At 44.0% G+C, this 11,046-nt stretch overlaps 1 pseudogene; it reads right to left on the bottom strand.

Moving 5' to 3' along the window:
• Positions 1-848: 848 nt before the first annotated feature.
• LOC127198639 (60S acidic ribosomal protein P1-like) lies at positions 849-1,276 on the bottom strand (annotated as a pseudogene).
• Between the last annotated feature and the right edge of the window lie 9,770 nt (positions 1,277-11,046).

Genomic DNA, 11,046 nt, shown 5'->3' on the forward strand with positions numbered 1-11,046 from the left:
CTATGTCAGGATTAAAAGAAATAATAATAATAATAATAATAATAATAATAATAATAATAATAATAATAAAGAGAGGGCTGAGGGTATTATGATATAGCTCAATAGTAGAATTCTTCCTAGCATTCACAAGGTTGTTATTTTAGTGTGTGTGTGTGTGTGTGTGTGTGTGTGTGTTTGCAAGCATGTGTGAGTGTATGGATGTGTATATGTGCATATGTGTGTCCATGTGTCCACACATATGCACACACGTGTGTGTGTATGTGTGTGTGTGTTGTGTGTCTGTGGGTGTGGGTGGGTGAGTGTATATAAATGCCATGGTGCACATATGGCGATCAGATGATAATTTGCTGGAGTCAGTTCTCTCTTTTATCATGTGGGTCGTGAGTACTATAGCATGGCATGGAACTCGGGTTTTCAGGCTCAGTGGTGAGGGACTTTAGCTACTGAGGCATCATCTCACTGTCCCCTGAGGCCATGGGTTCAATCCCCAGTACAGGAGGAAAAATCCCCAGTAGGATCCTCTTCTGGAGTAGATAGAATCTGGCATTACATCCTGCCTTGTTTGCTTGGCTGTTTTCAGACAGGCCCTCATTCTGTAGCTTAGTCTGGCCTCTAACATTCCTGTCTCAGCCGTCCAAATACTGGTATTACAGGTGTGTGTCATCATACTGAAGACACATTCTGGCTTTGCTTCTTTTAGCTACATGGCCTTAGACAGGTACTTGTCAGGTACTTGAACAAGGCAACTTCTCAAGATCTCAATTTCTTTTTATTTATTTATTTATTTAAGTCTTTTTTTTTTTTTTTCAGGTTCAGCTTTTTATTTATCGAGCAGGTTAACAAGAGGTTTAGTCAAAAAGACCAAAGCCCATGTCATCATCAGACTCCTCAGATTCTTCCTTCTTTGCTTCCACTTCTCCTCAGCTGGGGCAGCAGCGGTGGCTGACACAGGACCTCCTGCTGGTGCAGCTCCGGCTGCTGGAGCTGGCCCACCAGCCCCTACATTGCAGACGAGGCTCCCAATGTTAACATTGGCCAAGGCCTCTGCAAACAAGCCAGGCCAGAAAGGTTCAGCGTTGACACCGGCTGCTTTAATGAGGGCATTGATCTTATCCTCCGTGACCGTCACCTCGTCGTCGTGAAAAAGAAGGGCAGAGTAGATGCAGGCGAGCTCGGGGACGGAGGCCATGTTGTGAACTGCCGGCGTGGTGCTAGTCACCGGATGAAGTGAGGGCCTCACCCCAACGCGGCCTTAGCTTCCTCGGAAGAACGAGCACCTTGGCGGCAGCTGAGGAGATTTAAGTGGTCCGGGCAATCATCTTTCTGGGCAGTGGTGGTACATGCCTTTGATCCCAGCACTTGGAAGGCAGAATGAGGAGGTTCTCTGAGTTTGAGGCCAGCCTGGTCTACAGAGTGAGTTCCAGGACAGCCAGGGCTACACAGAGAGACCCTGCCTTGAAGCAAACAAAACAACAATGACAACAAACCCAAAACAAACCCCATAGTTTTACTATGTGACACTCACAGTTGTGGAACTTGCTACATAACCAAGGCAGGCCTTGAACTCAAAGAGTTCAAGGTGGCTCAGTGTAAATGACTGCGCCTGCTGCCAAGACTGAGGACCTGAGCCCAGCCCCCAGGACCCACAGATTGTCTTCTGGCCCCACCCCCACGTGTGCTGTAGCACACACACAGACACCTCTCCTATAAGGAGAAAGGAGATGATCGACAGTAGCCCCGAGCTCATTGCCTGAACTTGAGCAATTACGTGGGGAGGCTTAGCTATTGTCAGCATAGTTTGTATGTGAAACACCCTCCACCAGGCTCATGTGCTTAAGCCTGGGTCTCCAGCTGAGGGTGCTCTTTCGGGGGCGGGGGGGAGAAGCATTTCTAGAATCTTTAGGAGACGGATCCTATCTGGAGAAGGTAGGGGACCCCAGACAGGTGTCCTGGGGACTGTGGCTTGTCCTGGTCTCTTCCTGTATTCCCTTTTACTTTGCTTCCTGGAAGCCATGATGCGGGTTCTTCTTCTTTGCCACTCTCTCTCCATTCTGATGGAAGAAGGATACTGCTGAAACTATGAGGCAAGGCAAACATATCCTTAGGCTGTTATATCAGCCATTATACCACAGAGATGCAAAGGGAACCAGCGTGGCATCATTGTGATGGCAATCTAATTTTCAGAACGTAGATTTCACTCAGCACCAGAGGCAGCCACAAACCGTAATGCCAGCTTGGCATTGCCTCTTCTTGTAGTCATGGTAGCCACAGACTGCTTGCTTGGTAAGGCCTGGGCAGTCAGGTCCCTTTCCCTCCAGGGGTCAGGGCAGTGGTCAACTCCAGCATCCTCTTGGTAGGTTTAGCTAAGCACGGCTGCCATCGACAAGGAAGATGTGCTCACATGTTTCAGAAGTACCCCACAGTAGTTGTTAAGTGTTGGGACTGTCTGTCCCACAAAACTGTGAAAATAATGAAATTCAAATTCAACCAAATATGGAGGTGCACACCAGCGTTCCCAGAACTTGGGAGTCTGAGACAGAAAGTTCCTGTGTTCAAGGATATCTTCAGTAACTTAGGGAGTTGGAAGCCAGCCTGCGTTGCGTACGACCCTGTCTGATAAAAAGGAAAGAGGGAACTGGAAAGATGCCTCAGTAGTTAGCAGAACTTACTGCTTTTGCAGAGGACACAGGTTCAGTTTCCACTCTAGACATTAGGTGGCACAGAACCACTTGTAACTTTAGTTGCAGGGGATGGGTGTCCTTTTTTAGTCTCTGTGAGCACTTGTGTGCCTATGGTGCACATAAACTCATGCTGGCACATAGCCATACACATATAAACAAACAAATAAACAGACAAATGAAGAAATAAACAAAAATAAGGAAAAAGAACAGTCATTGCTAGAAAGTTGATTTCTAACTTTATATATCTTTAAACAAAAACATTGCTTTTTTGATTGGCCAATTCCGTTATGACTGATCAAAATTTCATCTGAGGAATCATGACAGTTCAGGTTTACTTCAAACTTGGCAACTAAATGTAAGATTTCCCAGAATATGGTGTAGGAGGGCTAGGTGAAATGGGGTGGTAGGCACATGCTTAGGATTCAAAAGGCTCTGGGTTAGGTCATATTATTAAACAAACAAACAAACAAACAAAAAACTAAAAAAAAATCCTCAGAAATAGACAAGACATGAAGATTGTGTCATATGACGTTTGGCAAAGTCTTTCAATGCTCTCCCCTGGCGTGACAGTAATTGATGGACACGGGCACTCAGCGTGTTCTCCTTCACCAGTTGCTGCCCTGCCCCCCAGGCATGGGGAGTGCACTGGCAAAGAGCACGCCCAGAAATGGCTTCAGAGAACTGGTTTGGCTTGGGAGAGGGGTACTTATGCCCCTGAGTGGTGGCCTGGGTCTCTGGGACAAGGTCTGTGTGGCTGTGTCCCATTGGCCAGGAAAGGGGTATTGGAAGATGGTTCATCTGCACATTCAGGGGCTGTGGTGTGTGTGTGTGTGTGTGTGTGTGTGTGTGTGTGTGTGTGTGTGTGTGTGTCCTTGTAAGGTCAAACAAGGAGTAAAGCCTGATAACTCTTAAGGCAGTAAATTTTTACTAGGGTTGATGGTGGGGAGCCAGCTTTATGGTGCTAAGTTGGGAGGGGGGAGGTAGCCAACTCTTGCTGTCCTCACGGTTGAGGTATCTGAGGTTGAAGCTTCCTCGACCCTTCCTCTGTAACCCTGGGCCATTAAGATCCCACAACCTGTGACACCCAAGTCACTGTTTGCCTATCCACATCAAGGTATTCCTTTCAACTCTGAAATTCCACCTCTGAGAATCTCTTAAAGAAATAATCTAGGGGCTGGAGAGATGTCTCAGAGGTTAAGAGCCCTGTCTGCTCTTCCAGAGGGCCTGAGTTCAATTCCCAGCAACCACATGGTGGTCCATGACCATCTATAATATGATATATTGTCCTCTTCTCACATGCAGGCAGAACACTGTATATGTAATAACTAAGTATTTTTAAAAAAGAGATAATCTATGTTTCGAAAGCACTACTGACATATTACATATTACATGGCTACACAGAAGGGCTGTATGACAGCTCAAGGAAAGTTTTCTGAACATAACAAATAAACAATGAGATATGAAATGGCATAATTTTAGATATGTGAAAAACTGTAGGTAGAAAATAGAAAATACTAACATTTAGTAGTTATATAAATAACTAAAATTAAGACATTAGTGAGTGAAGTGATAGGGGAATTGTGGGTAATGTTTTTTGCACATGTTTTAAGTTTAAAATGTTTTGCTACGTTTTGGGTTTTTTTTTTTTTTGCACATGTATGTGTATGTGTATGGGGGCAAACATGATCTACCATGTACATATGGAGGTCAGGAGACAGTTTGCAGGAGTCAATCCTCTTCCACCAGGAAGGTCCCGGGGCTGGAACTCAGGTCACTAGGCTTGGCTTCAAGCCTCTTGCTGAGCCACCTCACTGGCCTTACATTTTCTAGTTCGGTCTGAACTGTGTAGTCAGTAGACGAATCACCCTCAGAGATCTCCCAGTCTGACCCCTAGAGCCTGCTATTTACATCTTATTTACACTTGAAGAAATCAAGACCTTTTTCCTTTGAGTGAGGAAGATTTGTTTCACCGAATGTATAGCAGACAGATTAGTCTTTCAGTTGTTTGTATTTATAAAATCTCTAATCTCAAAATCTACATACTTATAAACCCTGAAATGGGGTCACTTTGCCTCCAATATGGACCATTTTTCTTCCTTAAATCCATTTTTCCCAACCCATAAAACTGTGACATTATAAGCAAAATAAAAAGAGAGAGAAAGAAGTTCCCACAAGTTCTTTACCTCAGAGTAGTAGTTCTTTTGTACATTGCTTTCCACTTCTTGTTTATTTGCTGTGTTTTTGAGACAAGGTCTTATGTAGCCCAGGCTGGCCTTGAACTTGCTGAGTTGTTGAGGATGGCCTTGTGGAATGGAAACCGTTCCTGTTTGCCTCTGCCTCCCAAGTGCTGGGATTACATGTGTGTATCACCATACCTGAGCCATCTTCTCCCCTCCCCTCTCCTCCCCTCCCCTCTCCTCCCCTCCCCTCCCTCCTCCCCTCCCTCCCCTCCCCTCCCTCCCCTCCCTTCCCTTCCCTTCCCTTCCCTTCACCTTCCTCCTTTCCCTTCCTTTCCCTATATGTCTTCTTTCTGTCTGTCTGTCTCCCTCTCTGTTTTTTTATTTTTTATTTTTCTTTTCCTGAGACAGTCTTGTTATGAAACCTAGGCTAGTCCCAAACATAGCCTCCTATGTTCTGGGATCATAGACACTCACTACCACAAATTATAATTGCCTTAAAAAAATACATTTTGTGCTGATTAGGACTCTTCATTGCAATAGCCAAAATCTGCTTTAAAAAGTGGATTAGTTTACTATGTAGTAAAATACACTAGGTTTTATAGTAGCTAGATTCAAATGAAATACTCAAAATATTGCTAAGGTAATATGTCTCACCATGCTGTAGCTTCTCCTTGTCTCTGTATTGCTTCATTGTTTGGTCTGTCCACATGGGAGGAAGAACAGCCAACAATTTGCTTAGACTCCTGTCATCCTTATAACTCTCAGTGCCAGAGGAAGGCAAAGCTTATCATGTACACTTTGTCCTTGGCCATCTATGGGTCACATGCCCTGAAATCAACAGGTATTGAGTTGGTGATAAAAGAGGCATTATTGTCTATTGTCTGTATCACAAACAAATTCCTGTAGGCATTGATTGGGGGTGGGGAGGGACGACAGTATGACTAATGACAACCAGAGAAGTCACAGTGCCTTTAAAGTGGGTGTAGACCATGCAAAAATAGAATCTGGTACCTATTTATCCTGTACACTATGATGTCTTGAAATGCATTGTTGATTAGCTAAATTAACATATTCATTACTAGTATGGGCCACATGGCAACCACTGCTGCTTGAGAAAGTTCCAGCACGTTGACACCGCAGGTCACAAGTCTCCATTTTCCTTTTCCTTTCATCTTTGATGATTTGTTTTCACCATGTGTTATGGGAGTTTCCTTATGCTTTTTCGTTGGGGAATTTTGTTTGGGCGAATGTATACAATGGCTGTCTCCCTAAACAAAATAATTCTTTGGAAAAAGTCTCCGCCACTGCGGAACCATATGGCATGATAACTCTGCCTACACTCCTGCACAAGCACCTCCTTTGTGGCCCTGTTTGCACCAAGAATAGAGAAGTTAGAGATCTGTTAACTGAAAGATGGCCCCCAGGAACTCTTAGGCACTTTCATCTGGTCACAAGGATGAAGGTACACCTTGGAGAGAAACAATGAGTCAGACCCAGAGTCTGAGACCTTGGCGGGTGAGGGCAAAAGTTCAGCCAAGAAGTACAGAATAGCACCTGTGATTGATTCCCCCGGGTCCGTGACTTACAAGGTGAATGGCGAGATTTGATGTGCCCAGGAGGAGCAGATTCTGTCAGGAAGCTAGACTGGGTTGATCCCCCCTCCTCCCCTGCCACCCCTCCCCCCCAGCCCCCCACCCACCTCCACCCCCCGCTGCCATAGGCAGCAGCATGCATTGAAGGGACCAGGATGGGGTGGCAGCATATCAGAAAAAGTGTCACCTTCCCTTCAGAAGCCCATGAGAACAGGCCCGTGTTGTAGGACTAAGACACGTAGGAATGCAGCTAGGAAACAGCTGGATGATTATTGCAGCTAGGAAACAGCTGGATGATTATTATGCCGCACAGCACAGACGCTGCATCATTGCCCCTTGAGGAATGAAAACTGCCCTTACGGGTGTGTTTCTCTGCACCCAGTGTCTGCCGCCTCCTGACCACAAAGGAAAGGAAAAGGGGTTCCTGGCAGGGTTGCTGAACCCGAGAAGACAGTAAGGACTCAGATGCTTGCTAAGCTTATTGCTTTTGCTTCAAAGAAAACTACTGGATAAAGTTGATTACCTCTTTCATTCTGGATGTCAAAAAATTGGCCTAAAATGGGTTAAAAAACAACCTGTGAAAAGATCATACAGCTGTTGGAATCATTAAGTCTGCTTTAGACGTTGTCTGTAATTTAGCTACTATGCAAATATAGAGTATAAAAGGTGTAGCCTTTTTTTCAATAAACACAGCTATCCTGATTTTACCTTCAGATTGTGTCTGACTCCACGCCTCCTCTTTGGGGCTTCGGCAGTATTTTGTATTTCTCTCCACTCTTCATAATTACCATTTTAATGGCTTCAGGATTGCATCATATAATGACTTGACTAAAGCTCTTTATGTATTGTAAAATAGGAAGTAGTGTTACACTCTTGTAACACCAGTACTTAGGAAGTGGAGGCAGGAGGATCAGGAACTCAAGGTCATTCCCTGCTACATAGTGAGTTCAAGGCCAGCCTGAGCTACTTGAAACTCTGTTTCAACAAACTAATTAAATTAACTAAAAAAATAATCAAAATGTGTATTGTTCATTCCAATAAGCCTTTGGAAGCAAAGAAGACATTTCACTTTGCCCCAGTATGTGTAGTTTTCTCTCTAGTTTAGACTGTTTCTGTAAGGTGGCTTTTCAGAAGACAGTTTACTGGGATAAAGACAGGAACAATGATTCATTCTAGCAAATTGTTTTTAGAAGTGCTCTGCGAGTGCACTGAGAGCAGGGTAGCTGCCAAGGGAAGAGAGAAATTGTACTGTCAGGACTTACAAGATGAGACTGGTTGAAGGCTACTACACACGGGCATGATCTGTAGCCACCACCAACGCACATCCTGTCATCCCAGCAGTCAGGAAGCCGAGGTCTCACAACTTGAGGTCAACCTGGGCTAGCCAGGAATATACATTGAGACCCTGCCTCAAAACATGACCCCTTCAGAAAACAAAACAAAACAAACAAATACCCCAAACCATACACATACAAGCTATAAATATAAAATAAATGCTAACACTTCTGTCTAGGAAAATGTATGCTAGTACAGTGAGATAGAAAAACAATAATACCCAGGCTTGGCGGGGCATGTCTGCAATCCCAACATTTAGGAGGATCATAAGTTCAAGGCCAGCCTCTGTTATGTAATGAGACCTTGTCTAAAATAAAAATAAAACAAAACAACAATACTTCCTCACAGCACACAGTACTTGTTAATGCTGAGGTAGCAGGTACTCTTACACTCAGCTGATAGGGATGAGAATTATTACAGCCTTATAGACATGTGATCTGGCCATATGGTTTTAAAAAATTAAAGTATACGTGAAAAAAAGAAGATGTTAAAGCTGGGCATGGTGCTGAACATTTTTGAACCCAGTAGAAGCAGAAACAGGCTGATAATTGATTTTAAAGCAAGCATGGTATACAAAGAGAGTCCAGGACAGCCAGAAATACACAGGGAAACCCTGTCTCAGAAATGAAGAAGAAGAAGAAGAAGAAGAAGAAGAAGAAGAAGAAGAAGAAGAAGAAGGGGAGGTGGAGGAGGAGGAATTTCCTATTAGTGTCAGTTCCTCTTTTTTTTTTTTTTTTTTTTTTTTTTTTTTTTTTTTTTTTTTCGAGACAGGGTTTCTCTGTGTAGCCTTGACTGTCCTGGACTCACTTTGTAGACCAGGTTGGCCTTGAACTCACAGCGATCCACCTGCCTCTGCCTCCCAAGGCATGTGCCATCACTGCCTGGTTCCTCTTTTTTTAAAGATTTATTTATTTATTATGTATACAGTATTCTGCCTGCATGAGTACAGGCCAGAAAAAGGAACCAGATTTCACTGTAGATGGAAGAGCAGACAGTGCTCTTACCCTTTGAGATGTCTCCTCCCCTCCCCCACTTCTTTTTTTTTTTTTTTTAATAGGTTACAGGCCTCTTGCACCTTTGGCTTTATCTCCAGGGCATGCCAATACTTACCTTAAACAGAGAACCATTTGCAACAGATGGTAGCTGGGCAAGCTGATTCTAGAAGTCACTTTAATTTTCTTTCTTGTAGGGGTGGGTCCTATTACTAAAAAGTCCATGACCACCCAGTTAGAGGCTGTACAACCCAGCTTCCCTTACAGCTAGGTGTAACCATATAACTGTTAGCTAATAGCATGTGAGTAAAGGAATGTCTGTAACCTCCATGACTTGTTACTCTGGGAATTTTGGCCTTGATAAATACTAGAGAATATCTGTTGGGTTCTTTGTTGTTGTTGTTTTTCCAGACAGGGTACTGTTGGCTGGCCTAGACTCACTTTGTAGACCAGGCTGGTCTCAAACTCACAGAGATCCTCCTGCCTCTGCCTCTCAAGTGCTGGATTAAAGGAGTGCGCCACCACCACCCGCCTGTTGTTGTTTTAAATGTAATCAGCTTGCTCAGATGTTTGGGTAATGTTTGGGCATGTGTGTGTGCATTTGCCAGGGTGCCAAGCTGGCTGACCAGTGACTCCCAGAATCTGCCCATCTCTGTCCCCCAGTGATGGTTTACAGGCTTTTCTGAGGGTGGTGAAAATCTGAATTCAGCTTCTCTTACTTTCACAGCAGGTACTCTTACCCACTAAGGCATCCTGACAGCCATTTTTTTTTTTTTAAAGTGTTGGGTACTGGACCCAAAGGGCCTAGTACATGCTATGCAAACACTGTGCCTCATGGAGCCTTAGATGGCTTCAAACTTCTTGGTAAGCTAGGACCTTGAATTTTGTATCCACCTGCTGCCTCTGCCTCTCAAGTCAGGAGGGAGTAAATGCAGGAGCCACCGTGTCCAGCAACCTCGCTCTCTCTCTTACCTAGGAAAGCTGATAGGTTTTTGGCACACAGGAAGTTGAACTGCAAAGCTGAGAGAAGAGGTTACATGGCAGCCTGCAGTGCTGGGGAAGGTTGCCAAAAGTCGCAGGTCCTTAGGGATTTGGGGGGATGGGGAGATGGGGAGAGGTGAAGTGTCCTTGGGTAGGGCAATCAGAAATAGTGAGAGTGAAATGAGAGCCCTTGGCCTATGGGGAATAGAAGTCTGTAAAATTGATGACTCTTAGGGGCCTGTACCCTAACCTGGGTAGCCCCAAGAACCAGCAACAGTCTGGGTGCATCCCAAACACTTGACCTTAGCTTTTGGTGTTCTATGCTCCAGTATTTTTTCCTGACAATAAACTTTTATGTCTAGAAACAGAAGAAGTTTGTCTGATTTGGTTTCTTGGCTACAGTTGGCCAATCCTAAAAGAATTTCATCATTGAACACCTCTCAGTAACTTTGTAGAGATGGGCACCAGGCACTGGTGGTTGCAAACTTCATGTAAAAAGGAGAAAACCAGGCATTATAAGCCTCCTACGGTCTTGCCAAACCCTTCCTATTCTCCTGTCAAAGGATAGGTTTTTAGGAAATGTGTGGGCAAGAGTACCATGTTAAACTGCACCAAGCAATCAGTAACCAACCAAAATATAGACCATAGATATACATGCAAGTAAAGGATTCTTCAACAGCTCAGATAAAATAAATAAAAATATGGATTGAAAGAAATGTAGGAACATATCAGCTGGCAGAATGGAAAGGACTAAAGCCCAGAGTAGAAATATGTGTAATAATGTGACAACTATAAGGATAAAAATCTGGGGAGGTTTGTGAACGGGAACTCTGGGAAAGGTTGCAAGATTCCAGTTATTTTATTTATTTATTTATTTGTTTGTTTGTTTGTTTATTTTGAGGGGTGGATCACCACTGGCTAGTAGCCCTGGCTAGTCTAGAGTTTCTTATGTAGACCAAGCTGGCCTTGAACCCACAGAGATTTACCTGTCTCTGCCTCCTGAGTGCGGGGATTAAAGACTATGCTACAATGCCTCCTCAAGATTCTAATTCTTGACAAGAGTGTTCACCTTAAATTGAGATATGTATGGGGGGGGATGTGTTTAATATAGCTCTAATTTGTCTTGTAATGGTTTTTGTTGTTGTTGGTTTTTTGAGATAAGGTCTTGCTATGTAGCCTTGAGCTATGTAGCCTTGAGCTCAAGGCAATCCTCCTGCCTCAGGCTCCTGAATTCTGGGATTACAAGTGTGTGCTACTGTACCCAACTTCTAGTTTTAATCCAGGT

Source organism: Acomys russatus, chromosome 14 (genome assembly GCF_903995435.1).
Source record: "Acomys russatus chromosome 14, mAcoRus1.1, whole genome shotgun sequence".
Taxonomy (NCBI): Eukaryota; Metazoa; Chordata; class Mammalia; order Rodentia; family Muridae; genus Acomys; species Acomys russatus.